Source organism: Neovison vison, chromosome 8 (genome assembly GCF_020171115.1).
Source record: "Neovison vison isolate M4711 chromosome 8, ASM_NN_V1, whole genome shotgun sequence".
Taxonomy (NCBI): Eukaryota; Metazoa; Chordata; class Mammalia; order Carnivora; family Mustelidae; genus Neogale; species Neogale vison.
Window position 1 is genome coordinate 26,166,189 of NC_058098.1, and position 6,375 is coordinate 26,172,563.

Below are 6,375 nucleotides of genomic sequence, written 5' to 3' on the forward strand. Positions count from 1 at the left end.
TCTACAGCCTTAAGCAGGGAGACTCATGGAGTGCAGAGTCCTGGGAAGAGGGAAGCTCTGCCCTTGGACCCCCTAACAGCCCTGGGCCAGTTCTGTACGTGTCTGGATCTCTGCCTTCTCACAGATGGGACCTGACAGTGAGGTTCTCACTTCTGGGCCCCACCCCAATGAAGGCAACTTCTCTCCCTCCCATGCCTATCCACATCCTAGGATCAACCTGTTCAAACAGGCAGTAGATGACATGCTTTTTTACCTCTGAGACTCTAGAATCAGGAAGCCTGGGTTCAAAACCTACTCACCTCTTCCTGACTCCATGACCTTGGGCAGTCACTCAATTTCTCTTAGCTTCAGGGAAAAAAGCAAAATGGGGAAAGGTAACCAATGCTTTCCTTTTGGGGTTGGGGTGAGGATAATTAATGCTAATTTCTATCTAGGGTGATGTCTTCCACTGAAAGCCCTCCTGGATCTCCCACCGAACTGTGCCCCACACCTTATCCCTCAGAGAAATCTCTTTGATACTCCCCTGTTATGAGCTTCCATGACATTTTAGTCTTTTCCTTCTTAACATCAGTACACTGGCAGTTTAATCTTTCACATGTGCCGGTTTGGAATTGCCTGGGAGCTCCATAAGAGTTGGGACATTTTATCTATTTTCTTCACCAACAATTGCCGAGTGCCCAGTGTTGTGCCTGGCACCCAATAGGCATCTTATAAACATCACTGAATGCATGAGTGAGTGATCAACTCTATGAAATAGTTTCTGTTGTTCTCCCCATTTTATAAACTAGGTAACTGAGGGCAAGGGTGGTGACTCAAGGAACTATCAAGCCCTTGTGTGTGTCGGGAATTGTGCTAAGAACTTTATGCATATTACCACAGGTTACCTTCAAACCAGCCCCTCCTCTCTCTCTCTCTCTTTTTTAATGACAAGAAATCTTGAGACCCAGGCAGTTGCTGTCACTTGCCCAAAGTCATTGGTTAGGAACTAGCAGAGTTGGCTTTCAAGAACTCTACTTTAGGCAACTGGAGCGGTGACCGAAGAAGGATTTGATGGGCTGCCTGAAGTGTAGACCAGGTGGGAGTGACCTACCTATTAGTGGTACTGTAGAGGGGGTGGTAACCTGACCTGAATGGTTTGAAATGGTGAGTTCTGAATGGCCTGAGATCAAAGATTGGGGATTCAGACTAGGAACCATAAGGAGGACAGCAATGGCATTTTAGTGGAAGCCATGGGGCGGGTGGCTCAGAACAGTTTGAGCAAAATCTGTGCAATAGAACTGAGTCAGGCTCATTTAGGTTGAAAGGAGGCTGGGTGTGACTAGAGTGGAAGGAGAGGGTGGCCAGCAGTTAAGATCTGGACAGGCCCTGAGATCTTATCCAGTTCCCCAAGACCCTCTCACATTTTACAGATGGGAACACTGAGGCCCAGAGAGAAGTCCCACCTCTAGCAAGTGGCAGAAACCAATCTGGGAGTCTTTCCTTCATCCCCAAGGGAATGGCCTCTGAGCTTTGTTGGGAATCTTGGGAATCACTCTTGGAAGCAAATTCAATCCATGCTTACTGCACCCTCTACTAGGACCAGTTTCTAATAATGTTCCTGTAAAGTTCTTGGGTAAACTGTGTACAAGATAACTGGCACAACATTGTTTATAACTTCAAATATTGGGAATGACTCAAATGCCTATCGGTAGGGGACCAGCTAAATAAATCATGGACTTTCTGACAACAGAATGGCATATGGCAATAAGGGAGGTCATGGAGCGCTCTGTCTCCTAATACAGAGAGGCCTCCATGGGGACAAGCAAGGGTTAGAATGGGGGTGGGGTGGGGAGTGAAGCTGGGTGAAAGGGAGGATAAGAATCTATCTTTGTATTTGTTGTGTATGGACAAAGAAACTTTGGAAGTCTGCATAAGAAAATGAGATTATCAAAGAAGGCACTGGGCAGAAGGGAAACTTGATGGGAGAGGGAGACTTCATTAGGTGTCCATTTGTAATTTTTTTTTGAATCATGGGAATGTATTTACCTATTAATAAAATAAAATAATAATGAGGACAGCTGCTACTCAGCTAAGGCTGAATGCTGTCATACGGGAATAAGCGGTCAGTATGGTCAGATTTTCTAATTACTCAAGAGAAGCCAGAAATCTGGATTTTATTGTACAAACTCTTGATTTTTAAATGTTGGCTCCATTTTTGCTCAGACATTTTTCAGGCCAAGTAAATAGGTCAGTGGGTCAGACATGGCCTGAGGGCCACCAGTTTCAGCCTCTAATGGCTTCCTGTTCCCAGGGCTGGAGTTCTCAACACCCCAGGGCCCCACCCCCATGTGGGCAGCAGAGGACAGAAAAGCGCCTTGTCCTGCCCCCATCTCCTGGCACCCTCAAACCCTTGCATCTTGGGGCTGCGACATTTGGGGCTTTTAACTCAAGATCTGGAAGGCAGAGAGGGGTTATGAACTCTCAGATAATTCCCTCCCCCGGGGGCCCTGCAGGCTTCGAGGCCCAGCTGCCTCCTGCTGCCCACCCATCTGTCCCTGGGAGGTGGGGACTGGAGCAAGGCTGGCAGTGATGGGGGTGGACAGGAGTCCCTGCTCCGCGCCTCAGATCACTGGGCTCTGTCCAGACACAGAATCCAAAAGGAAAAGTCTAGAGACTGTGAGAAAAGGAAAACAGGCTTGGCTATACCTCCTTGGTGTGTGCTGAGTTAATTCACCAAATAACCGAATGCCAGAACTGGAAAGGCCCTAGGGGACCATGTCATCTAACTCCTTCACTGCACAGATTGGGAGACGGATCTCTGCTCCTCATTCACTGCCCCAGGCTGTGGTCTTGTCACTTCTCTCCTGGACAACTGGATAGGACCAGCCCCCTCATTGGGCTCCCTGCAGCCCCTCTTTTTCTCCTAATGTTTAGTCTCCACCCTTAGCCAGAGGGATCTTTTTCAAAAAGAAATCTGATCAGGTTCCCTGTCCGCTCAAAACCTTCTGACTACTTCCTACCCTACTTTGAGCCAAAGTCTTCAGCCCTGCCTAGAATTTCCTGCTCTCCTCTCTAACCTCACCTCCCCCTGTCTTTCCTTCCTTCATTCTGTTCCAGTCACTGGCTCTTTGCTACTCTCTTACCATCCCAATCTAATCCCTCCTGCCTGGCTTTGCTCCCACAATTCCCCCAAGTATTCACAAGGCTCCATTTTACTCTTCTGTAAAATGTTGCCTCTTTAGAAGTGTTTTCCTGGTAACTCCCTGCTGACACTCTATCCCCTCACCTGCCTTATTTTTATCCACAACACTTATTCACTGTATGATGTTATAATATGTATTTATTTGTTTCTTGCTTAGAATATAAGATCTGTGAAGGCAGCAATCATCCCTATGTCGTTTACCACTGTGTCTTCCACACTTAGTGCAACTTAGCATGTCCATGGGTAGGGATCCTGAGCCAGCTGTGACATGAAAGGACACAAGTCTACAACTGAAGTATCAGCCAGTCCTGAGTCTGTCGTTACCTGTTTAGGTGACCTTGAGCGAGTCACCTCACTTATCTTTTCTGGGCCTCAGTTTCCTCATTTGTAAAACAAGGGAGTCACTAAGATACCTTCAATTCAATGACCCTGGAAGGTCTTCCCTGTTCTGATGTCACTTTCCTCCCGATGGAATCTGAAAGTCCTTTAAACAAACAGTTGTGTTTATTTACTTACTTATTGAGTAGTTAACACAGTCACGTGGCTCAAAGTCCAGAGGTGCAAAGGGGACCCATTTATCTGTCCTACCTTGTCCTCCAGCCATCACTCTCCTTTCTGGAGGCATTCAATGACAAGTTTCCTCTCTCAGTCTCTCTCTCATCTACTTACCTCTAAACCCTATTTCACCATTTTGAAACACATAGCTTCATTATACATGGTTCTGTCCTTTGTGTTTTGTTCATGGAATAGTACTTTGGGAGGTCACTCCTCGTCAGTGCAGAGAGTGCCCTGGCTCTTTTTCATAGCTTCACAGCCTTCCCTTGCAAGGATGGTCCATACTCTACTTCACCAACCCCCTAAATAATGGGTAGTTAAGTTGTCTCTGGTCTGTTACAACAATACGTCACGTGAATAACTTTGTGGACACACCATTTGGGGTATCTGTAGACTAAATCCATTTGCTGATGGACCGGTATGTGCGTTGATAATTTAGAGAGACCCCTCTCTAGAGACCATGCCAATGTGTCCCACACATACTGGCATTGAGTAAAAATGCTTATAAAAGGGTTTTTTTTTTTTAAAGATTTTATTTATTTATTTGACAGACAGAGATCACAAGCAGGTAGAGAGGCAGGCAGAGAGAGAGAGAGGAGGAAGCAGGCTCCCTGCTGAGCAGAGAGCCCGATGTGGGACTCGATCCCAGGACCCTGAGATCATGACCTGAGCCGAAGGCAGAGGCTTAACCCTCTGAGCCACCCAGGCGCCCCTATAAAAGGGTTTTTTAAAATGAACTGCAATTCAGCCTCAGGACTCCTCGCAGATAGGGGGGATCATGCCACCTTGCTAAGCCTGGTTCTTCTTCAAAAAAAGTATCCTACTTCCTGATGAGTGGTGGTAAGCATCAAAGAAGACAGTACGGGGAAAGTGCTCAGCACCTTTCCTGGCACACATTAGGGCCTCTGTAAAGATTAGCCATTCCTCCTCTGCTTAATGTTATTATCTGCCCCCAGACTGTGGGCTCTGTGGGAACAAGGACCTTGTCTGCCTTGTTCACTGCTGTAGCACAGCTAACAGAAGATGTCTAATAATTACTTATCGAGTGAATGAGTCCACTTCTCAATGTCACTTTGCCCACCAGGCCGTCCATTGTGAACTCGCTCCTGCCTACCCATTCAGCTTCAACTCCTATCCCTCTTTCCCCTTCTCCTTGGGTTCTAGCCACACTGGACTTCTCTAGGTTCCCTCCTGACACAGTGTCTTTGCATGTGCTGTTCCCCTGCTGGAAATAGTTTCTCTACCTCACCTTCACACATAGCTTCTCCATTTGCTTAGTTTCTTTTTTTGTCATCCTTAGATCTTGGGTCAAAGGTCACTTTTTAAAGAAAGCCTCTTTTACTCCACTGCCTGATTAAAGGTAGGTTAAGATATATAATCTTATTGGACTCTGAGCTTTTCTTTTTTTTTTTTTTTTAAAGATTTATTTATTTATTTGGCAGAGAGAAATCACAAGCAGATGGAGAGGCAGGCAGAGAGGGAGATAGAGGGAAGCAGGCTCCCTGCTGAGCAGAGAGCCCGATGTGGGACTCGATCCCAGGACCCCGAGATCATGACCTGAGCCGAAGGCAGCGGCTTAACCCACTGAGCCACCCAGGCACCCCGACTCTGAGCTTTTCATTCGAACCTTATTGCAGTTAAGAATGGTACATGCGGGGTGCCAGGGTGGCTCAGTGGGTTAAAGCCTCTGCCTTCAGCTCCGGTTGTGATCCTGAGGTCCTGGGATCGAGCCCCACATCAGGCTCTCTACTCGGTGGGGAGCCTGCTTCCCTTCCTATCTCTCTGCCTGCCTCTCTGCCTACCTGTGATCTCTGTCTGCCAAATAAATAAATAAAATCTTTAAAAAAAAAAAAAAGAATGGTACATGCACAAATGTCAATCTTATCCTTGTGACTAAAAACCCACAGGACTCGGGACAGACTAGGCCTGTCCTATTTCCTAGTGGGTCCCCATGGCCTGGCATAGGCTAGACACTCAATAACCACTGCCTTGAGTGACTGAGTGAATACCAACCTCTATTTTACAGATGAGTTGAGCCTCTCCTCTCCACCCAAGCCAGGGGAAGTCTTGATACCATGTTTCACCCTCTTTCCAGTGGAATGAGAGACTCCTCAAAGGTTCTAGTTAGTGAAGAAGAGGAGAGGGGTGAGCGAGACAGACTGGATCCTTAATTTCCTCCAACACATGATTAGGTCATGGGTACACTCAATCGTTCAGTAGATCTCTCCTACAGGTCCTGGGGACCTGAGAGAAAGCCCATGAAACCCTTAGCCCCAGCGGGCTCCAAGGCCAGTGAGAAAGCCGAAACAGTAACAAAAAAACCAGGTAGCTCAAAACAAAAAAGTGACTGGTGTCGAAAGAAAAGAAGGACCAAATTTCCTGTGAAGACCTGAGGGAGAGCTTCCTGGGGAGTTAGGGGTGTTGGGGGAGGGTGTCTTCTTAGGAGGAGGGGTCTTAGGGGAAGAGTAAGCACTTAACAAGTGGAGGAGGAATGCGAAGAATATTCCAGGCAGAAGGCACAGCCTGAGCAAAGACAGAGAGGTGAGAACCTTGGGACGTGTTGGGGGACCAGGGTTCAAGAAGTGTGGAGGAAGATGAGGTCAAGAAGAAGGTGAGCTCACAGACAAGTGCCAGGAGAC